This window comes from Eleutherodactylus coqui, chromosome 3, assembly GCF_035609145.1.
Source record: "Eleutherodactylus coqui strain aEleCoq1 chromosome 3, aEleCoq1.hap1, whole genome shotgun sequence".
In the NCBI taxonomy this organism is placed as follows: Eukaryota; Metazoa; Chordata; class Amphibia; order Anura; family Eleutherodactylidae; genus Eleutherodactylus; species Eleutherodactylus coqui.
Genome location: NC_089839.1, coordinates 191242951 through 191253040, shown reverse-complemented (window position 1 = coordinate 191253040; position 10090 = coordinate 191242951).

Here is a 10090-nt window from a genome sequence, read left to right as displayed (position 1 = left end):
AATTATGCTTTTGCTCTGATATTCTAATCACTTACTTATATCAATATTACAATCGCACAAAAGTTCCATTCAATTCTGACAACTCCTTCTACATAGGATGCTAGGCTGAATGAAGACCATGTCCATCTAGTTCAGCTTGTTTCAACCCCTAGTTGATCCAGGCAAAGGCAAAAACCCCAAGAGGCAGAAGCCAATTAGCCCATTTGGGGGAAAATTCCTCCCTGACTCCGTAGTGCCAGTCAGAATAATCCATGGATCAACCTTTGATAGTTCTCACCTAAATATAAGACCCGGAACTACAAAACCGCTGGTCATCTAATGTCTATATCCTGTAATATTCTTCCGCTCGAGAAAGACGTCTAGTCCCCTCTTAAACTCCTCCATGGATTTTGCCATCACGATGTCCTCAGGCAGACAGTTCCACAGTTTCACTGCTCTTACAGTAAAGAACCCCCTTCTGTGTTGGTGATGAAACCTGCTTTCCTCTAGACGTAGAGGATGCCCTCTTGTTACCGACGCAGTCCTTTGAATAAACAGCTCATGGGAGAGATTCTTGTATTGTCCCCTAATAAATTTATACATAGTTATTTGATCGCCCCTTAGCTGTCTTTTTTCCAGGGTGAAAAGTCCTAATCTTGATAGTCTCTCTGGGTATTCCAGTCCTCTCATTCCATTTGTTATTTTTTGCCATTTTTTGAAGCCCCTCAAGCACTGCAACATTTTTTCTGAGCACCGGTGTCCAGAACTGTACACAGTATTCCATATGGGGCCTGACAAAGTGCCTTATATAGGGGAAGAATAGTGTTCTCGTCCTTCAACCCTACACCTCTTTTAATGCACCCCAAGACTCTATTAGCTTTTGCAGCAGCTGACTGGCATTGGTTGCTTCAGTTATATCTACAATCCACTAGTACCCCCAGGCCTTTTTCCATATTGCTTTTCCTTAGCAGTACCCCATTTAGTGTATATTGGTGACATCCGTTTCTCCTGCCCATGTGCATAACCTTACATTTATCCACATTGAACTTCATTTGCCATTTTTCTGCCCAAACCCCCAGCTTATCTAGTTCCTTTTGTAGCCGCACATTGTCTTCCGTTATATTAATTGTCTTAGATAATTTTATATCATTTGCAAATATTGATATTTTACTGTGCAGTCCCTCTATCAGATCGTTGATAAATATATTGAACAGAATGGGGCCTAGTACTGAGCCCTGTGGCACCCCACTAGCGATGGTGGCCCAATCAGAGTATTAACCATTTATTACCACCCTCTGCTTTCTATCTCTTGAACAATTCCTTACCCAGATACACACTTTTTCGCCCAGTCCGAGTTGCCTCATTTTATATATCAGCCTATTATGCAGCACAGTGTCAAATGCTTTAGAGAAAACCAGACATACGAGATCAATAGACTCTCCCAGGTCAAGCTTAGATTTACTTCATCGTAGAAGCAGATCGGATTAGACTGACATGATCGATCCCTAATGAACCCATGCAGGTTAGAAGTTATTCCGTTGTTCTCCTTGAGGTATTCTAGGATGGAGTCTCTCAGAAACCCCTTGAATATTTTTTCCAGTTATTCAAGTGAGACTTACCGGCCTGTAGTTACCAGGCTCTCTTTTGGACCCCTTTTTGTAAATTGGAACCACGGTCTTGATAGTGTCCATAAATATAAGAAATAGTGGTCTAGCTATCACATCACTTACTTCCCTTAGAACCCTTGGGTGTATTCCATCTGGACCCGGCGATTTATCGATTTTAATCCTCTGTAACCTGCTCTGCACTTCCTCCTGTGTTAGCTATGCAATATCTCATGTGACATTTCCTTTTCATTCGTGAATACACTTGAAAAGAAACCATTTAATAGGTTTGCCTTCTCCCCATCATCTTCTATGATTTTGCCTGCATTATTTGTTAAGGTTCAGTGCTCTCAGTGCAAATCCCTTTGCTCTCAATATAGTTGAAGAACAGTTTAGGGTTTTGCTCTCTTTGGCGATCAGTCTTTCTGCCTCCTCCTTAGCAATTTTAATCCTTTCTTTACATATTTGGGTTTTTTCCCTGTATGATTGCAGCGCTTCTTTACTGCCTTCTTGGTTTAATAGTTTAAACGCTTTATTATTTTCATTTATTGCCCCCCTTACAGTCTTGTCGAGCCACACTGGTTTCCTTCTACTTGTAGTTCTTTTGTTTTAAAGGGTATGAACTGCTCACATGAGGTGATTAGGATGTTTTTAAACTTTTCCCATTTGTTGTCTGTACTGATATTTTTGAGGATGCTGTCCCAACTAATGTTACCGATAATTCTCAGCTGATCAAATTTTGCTTTACTAAAGTTTAGTTTTTTTGTCATTCCCTGGTAAGGTTTCTTATTGAATGACAGCTGGAAATTAATTATATTGTAGTCACTATTTCCCAAGTGCCCCTCAACCTGCACCCCTATTATTCGGTCTGGTTTGCTAGTTAATATTAAGTCCAGAGTTGCCCTTCCTCTAGTTGGCTCCTGCACAAGTTGGGTAAGGTAGTTATCTTTAATTGTTTTCAAGAACTTATCACCCTTGTGAGATTTGCAGGTTTCGTTTTCCCATATTATATACGAATAATTAAAACCCCCCATGATAATTACTTCATTGCGGTTTGACAACTCTTCTATCCACCTTAATAATAAGATTTCAGTTTCTTCTGTTGCTTTTGGTGGTCTATAGAAAACCCCTATCAGGATTTTGTTACTTTTTTCTCCCTGTATTTCTATCCACAGAGATTCCACGTGTTCATCTCCTTTAGCTATATCTTCTCGTAGCCTCAGCATTAGGTACAATTCTAGGCGTTTTTGGTTTTTTTTGACAATGAGTGTTGTTTGACAATGAATGTTATGCAGGCGAGGATCCGCTTTGCTAAAGACTCTGTATCACACAACTCCTCTAATACCAGACACAGCCATAGACAAGAGAAACGGTCCTATCTCTAATCCTAAACAACCCCTTTAAAGTTTAGCATGGATTTGAAAGTGGCTTAATTCGGCTGGCAATTTCACATCAAAATCCACATGTAGGCTTCTTTCACATGAGCGACGCATTTTCATGCAGGTCACATCATGTAGTATCCTAGAGCTGGGGTCCCACAGCATTGTTAAAGCCACTTAATGTAAATTATGTGTGTATGTCTTTAAATATGTTAAATGTGTGTATACCACTTTAAATGTTCAATAATCTGTTCAATCTGTGTGTTTTCATACAAGCAAATCCTGCATGACTTTGCAGAACTCACCCTTAACTACTCTCACCCCTGTCAATCACCCGTAGCTAGTGCAGGGATTGGATAGTTAGCTTTCCCCTGTCTCAGGATTGGATGGGAGTTAAGGTATAAAAAGTAGAGAGTGGCTGGGGTTAGCCAGTCTAGTCCTGGAGTTAGCTGAGTGAAGGAAACATCAAGTGCTCCATTGCTGAAAAAGTTTTGGAACCACTGGTCTAGGCTTTATGTATTGTTGTTTGGTGATTGCTAATTCCTTAGCAACTATGCTTGAGCATATGTGGATATATAGATACAGTCGACCGAAAATCGCTACATTTGTGTGCAAGAGCACTAAAGCTCAATCCTGAATGGAGACACTGACTAGAGAAAGCTCACTATCGCATCCATTCTTTCAATTATCAAAGGTACCAGGTCTCCGTGTGCCATACGGGTTTGCGCCAGAGCCTGTTGGGAAGGGTCACTATATATACCCACCCCCAAATAAGGTTACACTTGCAAAACAACATGCACTTGTATGAAGCTGCCCTTTAAGTGAATCTGGAAAAATTGGAAAACTGTTGTAGGTGTGTTCAAATTGGCAGAAGGTGGGGCTAATGCAAGCAGGTGGGATCGAATATTTCTGCTTCCTAAACATAATAAACTGCTTCTATGTGCAGCATGATAATTTTTACACTTTGTGCAAGGGCTTGGCGATAGGTCAACAATTACAATTTCGTTTTTTTCAAACTTAAGGACAATTTTTGATTTTAATCTCAATTTTCATTTTTTTGCAAAAACAAGCTAAGGGAATGCCAAGACACATTTTTTACATAAAGGAATTGCATGATTATCAGAACTGTCCTTAGCTGTCACCATCAATCATAAGGTTGAATTAACACGGCTGTGTGCGGTCCATGTGAAGAATCAGTTGTTTTAAGAGCCTCATTGCCTATTATGGGACTGTGTAGACGGACAGCATATGGCTTGCAAATGGCCGAATGGGTCCTACAGCTACACTGAAAGGTCTTGTAGCGCTACTGAGTGATTTGTAGGTATTGAATGACAGCTGCAGCCCACATGATTGCATACAACTCAGGCCAGCTTCACACAGGTGATAGGCTATTTTGCGTTGCGAGAGTGAGTAAAAACACATGAAAATGAAACCAATGGTTTCATTCTCATTTGTGATGCCTTCACTGCACACTCACAGTGCTAAGAAAAAGCAGCATTATCGCCCATTGTTTTTAGTGGGGCTGGCGGGGATGAAGGAATCCTCTGCCATAGCTGTCACAGCTGTGATAGAGGTCCACGATGCTATCCATTGCTTTCAATGGGGCTAGTGTGCTGCAGTCCCATTCAAAGCAATGGGTTTCAGCCAAGCACCGCAGCAATGATTTTCGGGGAAGGGTTTGAAATATAAGCCCTTTCCTGAAAATCCTCTCTAGCTGTAAAGAAAAGTTAAAAAAAATTAACTCCTCTAGAAGAGCCATCTGACTCTTCTCTCTGGCCCTGGCAGACGTCTTCTGTCTTCTGGAGGCCAGGGATTGAAAAATCCCCACCTCCAGAAAGCGCTGCCCCGATTGGCTGAGCGCCTTAACCAATCAGGGGCAGCACCCAGCCATCATTGATTGACAGGTGAGTGCTGCCTGTGATTGGCTGCGATTTTTTTCGAGCTCATGCAATCCGCAAATCGGAAAAATGACATTTTCAGGTATTCAATTACCTGCGGATGCCTAATGATTGTCTATGGGCTGATTGAACTGTGGATCGTAAGGGAACTTAATTATCAGCATCTTTTATACATTTTTCTAATAAGCTGCAATACATCAGTATAGTAGTGTATTAGAAAGCTACCGTGTTTTCCTGAAAAAAAGACACTGTCTTATATTATTTTTGCCCCAAAAGAGGCACAGTGTCTTAATTTTGGAGGAATGCTTATAATACTCACCTAGTAGACAGCATTTGGGTCCCTCGCGCTGAACTGCAGCAGGCCTCTGTGTACTCCTGAACGCCGACAGACCATTCTCTTTCTGGTGGCGGGGCATGAATACCCCGCCTCCAGCAAACCATTGCTCTGATTGGTTCATCAAACGCCACATCAGCCAGTCAGAGCCAGCACTCGATTAACCATTCAATGACATCATTGAATGGCTGTGATTGGTTAATTGAGCGCTGCTTCTGATTGGCTGACATGGCGCTCGATCAACCAATCAGAGCAATCACTTGCTGAAGGCGGGGTACTCAAGCCCCGCTACCAGAAAGCGAATGCTCTGTCAGCGTTCAGGAGTACACAGAAGCCTGCAGCAGCACCACAGCCCAGTGCAAGGGACCAATACACAGTTTTTTTTAAATGTAGTTTAGCTACGGCTTATTTTGGGGGGAGGTCTTATATTTTTATTATCGGAGAAACACAGTATAAAGCTCAGCCAAGAGACTGAACTTCATAGGCCACCTGGCAGCTGGCAGACCCAGAGGCTGTATTCACCAACCCATCAGGACCTCACGTTGACATCACAGGGGTCCAATAAGTGACAGAGGGAGCCCCCTCCCTCTGTCAGCCTTTTAGATACCACAATCACACTGACCGCGACTTGCAAAGGGGTTAAGCACCGGAAATCTGAGGTTTCTTCGGTACCTAGTGTTACAACAAGTACCAGGCTGTTATCCGAGCATACACTCCCCCTGGCACAGGAGCCCAGCACCAAGCTTCTGATACAGCTGCCGGTGAGTGGTAAGGACAGGGAGGCAAACTCAGTATGACACCGGGCCCACAGTCCATGTTATCTGTGCAGCACCGCTCCTGGAAAAATACTCCTTAGAGTGGCACAAACTCTCTAACAGTCACTCACTCCTGAAGACTTTAACTCTGCATGGCGGACTCCAACATTTCAGTCATTCAGTGGAACTCCTGGGGATATTGGTCCCAGGAAAAGGCCGGATGTTAGGCTTTTCCATCTTCACCACATGCAGGTTGAAAGTATCTGCATGCAGCCAGACTTCCCTCTCTTGCAGACCAGAACTCCAACAACCACCACAGAACTCCACAAAACAACTCAGAACTCTCTCCAGACTCAGAACTTCACTCCTTCTCCCTCAATCATACACCTTGAAAACACATTTATGGGACAAGGTCATATAACAAACAAAAGATACATTTCCAGACATAGCCCAGACAGTAAGCCATTCAGTGCTGCAGCTATGCAATATACTCCGGTATTATTGTATCTTGTTACCACCAGGAAGTAGGGGTGGAGACAAGATTGTGGCTGCTTGACAGGTCAGTGACGCCCCCTCGTAGTGATTGGCTGCACGGCATGGTCCCCTCCCTGAGCCTCACAGGTCATGGCACTGAGGTCTCCTGCAGTAATTGCTCCTATGGGCGGCCAGCGCTGCTGTCTGTGGCCGCCCATCTCCCCTTACCATGTCCCCTTTGCGGCCCCACTGTGAGTGTTCCCGGGGTCTATACAGTGCCACCTTCAGTCCCCTTTACTGGCCCTCGTGCCCCGTTGTTAGTCGATCGGCAGCTGATGCTGTTGGGGAGAAACTTGTGCCCCACTGCCTGCCGTTAGGCTCTTCATGCTGTGCGGGAGATGGCAGCCGACAGACGTGTTGCTCTGCTGATGGGAGTGCTGCAGAGCGGCGCAGGGCCGCCTGATGCAGTGGAGGAAGAAGGCAGCGGACAGACCAGCCAGTACATCTCAGCGCCGCTGGGCCACCTGATGCAGTGGGGGGGAGGAGGTGGGGAAGGCTGCAAACAGAACCAGCGGTCGATGTGAGGGCTGATGAGCGTCGGTGGGGCGACTCATGCTGTGCTGCAGAAGAGACTGAAGCACCGGTGGGGCAAACCGTAAGTCGCTCGGTGAGACACCGGGGCTATTGCAGACGGGGACGCAGCTCACAGCCGCCATAGCGGGTACAGATCAATAGACGCACGCTGCACTGACGGAGGCCAGGAACAGCTGCAGCCTCTTAAATGCTTTTTGCCTGCCGTGGAGGGTTAGGGTTAGTTTTCCTATTAGGCTTACATTTATAGCTGTAAAGTCTTTTGCATTCACAGCTAATAATTTACACTTAACTGGATAACTAAGCCCAAACAATAAACCTCCAGGGCGGCCAAAATGTAGTTCAGAGGCTGCAGCTATAGGACCTTCAAGGACCTTATAGAAGTCACCAATCACATTCTATTATACATAGAATGGGAAGCACTGAGCGAGGAGTTAATGACAAGAGAACGATTCTCAATGATGATCTACCTGTCTAAACATTCTGCCGGAGAGCGAACAACTAGTGGTGACGTCACCAGCTCCTGCAGAACGTGTAGCCGACAGTTGTCCAGTATAAATGGGCCTTTAGAAACACGGATGTAGTTTGTGGGTAAGAGCATAAGTATTGTGCAGGAGCTATATGTTTCTATAGGGCGCTCTTGCACAAAGACAACTAAACTAATTGAGATACAAGAGGTCTTGTAAAAAACTGCTGGAGAGAAAGTGTTCAAGGCTCCCAGAGGAATTGCAGCATGCGAGGAGTGAGCCCACAGACGAGGAGATGGCAGGGATAGAGTTGTCACTTGTCACGGTGGCCCTACCATCCCCTCCCCTGTAAGGCTAGCACAGGACCTGTCCAAGTTACTACTGGGGGGAAGTCACTGGAAACCGCGGTGCGGTTTTAACTTACAACTCGTTGTCATGGGGATACACCAACATTCCTTCCTCTGTTGTGAATCCGGATGATGGAATAATAGTCCAAACGCACAGGGGGTAGTTTGAAACAAAGCCAAGAATGGATGGCAGTGTTACTTTACTTGTAAATCCGAACAGAACAGTTCAACAGGTACAGGAAATCACAGGATGAATATCCGGCCCACAGTCTGTTATTTGCGTGACTCCGCTCCTGGCCCAAACTTCTTTCCTCTCTCTTCCACCTCTCTACCAGTCAACACTCAGGGCTCCCACCCACTGGTGATATTTTCTCCACTGCGATGCAATTCTAAAGTTAAAGTCTCGCATCGCAGTGCGAGAAAAAAATCGGCATGACACCGGGATATCGGCATCAAGCCAACATATCGCCAGTCCTTTCAATGGGGCCAGCGGCAGCAGCGCTAGCCCCATTGAAAAGACATGGAGAATGCCGGGGACTTCTGCCACAGCTGTGACAGCTGTGGCAGAAGACCCCGGTATTCTATTCCATTGCTTTCAATGGGATTGGCACAGCTGCCAATCCCATTGAAAGCACTGCTTTGGCATGCCCCGTGGAATGATTATCGGGGAAGGGCTTGAAATATAAGCCCTTCCCCAATAATCATTAATAAGTGTGAAAATTTTTTTTTTTAATTATACTCACCTCTCCTGCTCTCAGCCGCGTCCTCCTGCTGGCTCCCCGGCACTGCTACTTAGCTCTTTCAGCAGTCGGGAATTTAAAAATCCCCACCTCCTGAAAGGGCTGTGCAGATTGGCTGAGGGCTCAGCCAATAGCAGCTACTGCTTAGCTATTGGCTGAGAGCTCAGCCAATCACACATAGCCCTTGGCTATTCATTCATGAATAGCTATATCTTAGCGATGCGAGCTAAGCAGTAGCTGCTATTGGCTGAGCCCTCTGCCAATCTGCACAGCCCTTTGAGGAGGCGGGGATTTTTAAATCCCCGACTGCTGAAAGAGCTTAGTAGCAGTGTCGGGGAGCCAGCAGGAGGATGCGGCTGAGAGCAGGAGAGGTGAGTATAATTTTTTTTCACACTTATTGATGATTATTGGGGAAGGGCTTATATTTTAAGCCCTTTCCCGATAATCATTCCGCACGGCTTGCTGAAACCATTGAAAGCAATAGAATAGAATGCCGCGGACTTCTGTGACAGCTGTGGCAGAGGATTCCTTCATCCCCGCAGTCCTCACGGGGATGAAGGAAACTCCTGCCACAGCTGTGGCAGAAGTCCGCGGCATTCTCCCTATGCTTTCAATGGGGCTAGCGCTGCTGTCGCTAGCCCCATTGAAACCATTTGCGATATGCCGGTTTTATACCAGCCTCTTTCTTGCGCTGCGATGTGAGATTTTTCTCGTGCTCTCGCAGCGCAAGAAAGAAAATATCGCCAGTGGGTGGGAGCCCTCACTCTCAAAGCCAGCACTCAGCACTGAATAGTGATCTCCTCTCATCCGCTGCAATCCAAGCTTCCTAAAGTGAACTTCGAGCATCAGCATAGACCGATAGTGGCACATAACCACCCATACGTCCATAGCGTCATAATAGGTCTTGTCTCTGAATGTGCTATCACCTGTTATGACTGCTAGATGCTCATTATGCGATTCATGTTGTTCAGCTGTGCTGCATACCTCTGGCCCTATGACCACCCTGGGTGGTGGGTATGTACCAACTCCATGACTTGTGATTGGTTCTATGTTATACATGTGGGGATATTTAAGTATGGGGGTGGTATGCTGCTTTATGCTTGACAAAGATCCAGGGTTTGCAAGGATCGAAACATTGCAGCTATGTTTTACCATTGAGGAATAAACCGCTTTTTTCCTTCTAAAAAAACCTTGGAGTGCTGATTCAACATCACCCACACGGATGTCCTGCTATTTCTGGTCTTTGGGTCTGGACCATTGCTGTGGATCGTGCACCTCATAAGGCCTGCAAGTGCAATTTGGACTTGTATCGGAAGTGCTGTTCCCTATCTCAATTCTTTCTTAAGTCTATGTAACAGCACAACAACCATGTCTAGTCTATGTAACAGCACACCCCACCGCGACAAGTCTATGTGACAGCACATCCCACCGCGACAAGTCTATGTGACAGCACACTCAATTACGACAAGTCTATGTGACAGCACACCCCACCGTGACAAGTCTATGTGACAATACACTCCAC